Source organism: Trichosurus vulpecula, chromosome 2, assembly GCF_011100635.1.
Source record: "Trichosurus vulpecula isolate mTriVul1 chromosome 2, mTriVul1.pri, whole genome shotgun sequence".
NCBI classification, from domain to species: domain Eukaryota; kingdom Metazoa; phylum Chordata; class Mammalia; order Diprotodontia; family Phalangeridae; genus Trichosurus; species Trichosurus vulpecula.
In genome coordinates, this window is record NC_050574.1 from 51,701,908 (window position 1) to 51,705,871 (window position 3,964).

Below are 3,964 nucleotides of genomic sequence, written 5' to 3' on the forward strand. Positions count from 1 at the left end.
AATTCCTATTTTATCCTGGAGGTAACAGGGAGCCACTGGAGTTTACTAAGCAATGGAGGTGGCCTGATCAGACTTGAGCCTTAGGAAAATCACTTTGGCAGCAGCGGAGGATGAACTGGAGGGGGGAGAAACTTGAGGCTAGGACACCCGAGAGGAATTGTCTCCTTCCTCATCCTCATTTCTGCCTCCCAGCTTCCCTGGTTCCCTTCAAGTCCCAGTCTCACCTCCTATAGAAAGCCTTTCCCAATCCCCATTAATTCTAGCACCTTCCCTCTACTGATTATCTCCCATTTATCCCAGATATAGTTGTCTGTAGGTGGTCTCCCTCATTAGATTGTAAGCACCTTGAGGGTGCTTTGGCCTTTCTTTGTCTCCCCAGTGCTTAGCACAGGGCCTGGTATACAGTAGGCACTTAATAAATGCTCATTGATCCATTGATTTCCCACATCCCCAAAGATCTCTCCTGAGCCTTAAGTCTGCACAAAATCCATCTGATCCAAGGCCCCTCTGGTACCTTCTTTATTCATTCTCCTTTCATCTCTCCAGAGGCCACTCAGTGTGGTTAACCATTCACTAGTGATTGGCCCAGATCTCCCTTCCATGACTGATGCAAGAGTCCATTAGAATATAAGAATAAATTTTGGGGGGGCAGGGTTCTCTGTACAGGGGAAGATTTGAGTTTTATGGGGGGGAAACCATATCAATAAAAATCTCGCTTTTTAAGAACATAAGAATAAGCCCAAATGAGGGTAGGGACTTTCATTGCTGTCTTTTTATGCCCAGAATCTACTTGACAGCAATGTGGAGTTAATTGCATCAAGTTCACGTGAATCTTGTAACCTTTGCATCACAAATGATGGAAATCATATCGAAGATGTTATTTGTTAATATTCCAATTAAATAAAATGTTGTTGAAAATTTCATTCATTTCATTTCTCGAAAATATGCATTTTTGCCTATGTGTCCAGACTTTAGGAACACCCAGTAATGCAACGCCTTACACAATGTGGTTCTTAAGAAACATTTGTTAAATTAAATAGGATTGGATTCAAAAGAGAGGCCAGATTTAGGAAGTGAACAGCAGGTTGAGAACAGAGCTCTGAGATGAGGAAATGGGTTTCTAGACTGAGGCTTAAAATTCTAACAAGAAAAATTCCTGACCAGAGGCTAAGGGCACTTAACAAGGGCTGATAAGATAACATTTGCCTACAATGTTATAAATCTAATCAAGCAAATGTAAAATAGAAAGAAAAGAGGAAGGGAGAAATGAGCCCTTGTATGTCCAACAAAAGGCAGCTAGGTGGCGCAGTGGGTAGAGCACTGGGCCTGGAGTCAGGAAGACTCATATTCATGAGTTCAAATCCAGCCTCAGACATTTCCTAGCTGTATGACCCTGGGCAAGTCACTTCACCCTGTTTGCCTCAGTTTCCTCATCTGTAAAATGAGCTGGAGAAGGAAATGGTAAACCATTCCAGTATCTCCACCAAGAAAACCCCAGTCGACTAAACATATCCAACAAGAACAGCTGAAACATTCAGAGAAATTCATAAGAGGCAAAATCTAAGAAAGGATCCAGGATTCCCCATGGCCTTAACTGTCTATGCACAATTCACAAAGCATGATAACAAGTTAAATGAATCCTAGAATCAGAGCTACATTTTATAGATGAGGAAACTGAGACCCAGAGAGGGAAAGTGTCAGAGCTGACATTGGAACCCAGTTCCAGTGACTCCCTCTCCACTGTAACAAGCCACCATTTATGAACATCCTCTTCGCCGTATCATCTTCCTCTTCCTGATATTCCAGTGACAGTATTGTTTCTTTCTGTTGGACTCGCTCATGTGACACACCACGCGGGTACAGTAGGTCCAGTTTGCCTAGATGTCTCTTGAGCTCTTCTTGTGGAAAAGATGGAGGGACATGGGCTAGATGGGAAGGGAGTGCATTTAGTAGACACAGAAGCGGTTGAATGACCAGGCCTCAAGAGCAGCTGTTAATGGTTCCATGTCAACTTGGAAGATCTCCAATGGAATGTTTGGCCCTGGGCCACTTAACATTTTTATCAATGATTTGGGGGCTGGGGGGAAAGCATGGATGGCCTACTTATCGAATTTGCAGCATAGGAAAGAAATCTGGGACACAAAGCTGGAAAGAATAGCTAATGCATTAGACGACAGAATTAGTATTTAAAGATATCTTAACAGGCTAGAACAATGGTGTCACACTGAAATAGAAATGAGGGCCATTGAACCATACAGAAGGACCCATGCAGGCCACATGCTGACTTAGAAAACCACACATTTATGGATTTCTTTTTTTTAATTAATACATCAATATAAAATCTGATACGAACTACATTTTAATCTGGTGAGGGCCTCACTCAGGGGATATTGTGGGCTGCAGGCAGCCAGCCCTGGGCCAGATATTGGGTCAAATTGAATAAAATGAAAATCAATTAGAGACAAAAGGTTTTGCACAAGGGTTTTTAAAATGAATTTCATAAGTACAAAATGGAAAAGGAAAAGGTATGGTTAGGACACTTTTTTTCTCTGAAAAAATTAACTTTTAGTGAACTGTACCTTCAGTCTCAGTGTGATGTGACAATCTCAATCTGCATGAAAGCGGACACAATATTTAAAAATAAGCCATGATGGTTTCATGGTAGGGCAGCTACAGTGGGAGCGCCATAGCGGATAGAGAGCCAGGCCTGGAGTCAGGGAAACTCATCTTCCTGAGTCCAAATCTGGCCTCAGAAATTCCCTGTGTGACCCTAGGTAAGTCACTTCAGCCTGTTTGCCTCAGTTTCCCCATCTGTAAAATGAGCTGAAGAAGGAAATGGCAAACTGCTCCAGTATCTCTGCCAAGAAAACCCCACATGGGGTCATGAAGGGTCGGACACGACTGGAAAGACTGAACAATAATGGCAGCTCTACTTCAGTCGGACCACATCTGGAATGTTGTATTCAGGACTGGGCACCATATTGTGGAGCTCAGAGAGTGCCCCGGAAGGGCAAGCAGCGGGTGAAGGGCCTGGAGGAGGAGTGGATGTCTAGCCTGGAAAAGAAAAGGCTCAACAGGAACATGGAGCCTGGAAAGTTTGTTATGCCGAAGACATTAAACTTGTTCTACTTGGCCCCATCTTGGCTCAGATCTAGGAGTAATAGATGGAAGTTATACGGGGACAGATATAAGAAAGGCAGTGCCGTACAGGGGAAAGAGCATCTGATCTAGAGTCCAAAGGCCTGAGTGCAAATCCTCCCTCTGATGCTTGCTATCTGCATGACCTTAAGCAAGTCACTTAACCCTTCCCTTGACCTCAGTTTCCTCACCTGTAAAATGAAAGTCTTGGTGTTCTTCAAGATTCCCAAAATGGGAAAGGCTGGGGGATAGTGAGTTCCCTGTTACTCTTAATGTTCAAATAGAAGCTGGACCAACCTCTCCTCAGCGGTGCCACAAAAGGATTTTGTGTCTTGCTCATCTGTTATACTGGACCAGAGGTGTCAAACACAAAGCTGCCTGAACAAAATAAAAATGGAAATATTTAACAAAATAAATAATCAAGTAAAGATAATATTATTACAGTTTAAAACTAAGGCAATATGCTACCCCCAGGGATCCTTATGTATAGGTTAGCAGACTTTATTTCTGTTTTGAGTTTGACACTGGTACCAGATGATCTCTCTCTTTCTGCTCCAACATCCTGTGTTCTAAGGTTCCTCCCCAGCTCTGACATCCTGTGTTCCAAGGCTGACTCTAAAGTAGCCAGTCTGGGGAAGTAGAAGGATGCTCACACTCTCGACAAAAATAGAGAACTTAGCTTTGGAAGAAGGGTGGGTTTGGGGGGAAAGATGATGAGTTTGGTTTTGGACAGGTTGAGTTCAAGATGCCTATGGGATATCTGGTCTGAAATGTCTACTAGGCTGCTCATGTTGAGTGACTAGAGCTCAGAAGAGAGGCCAGGGCT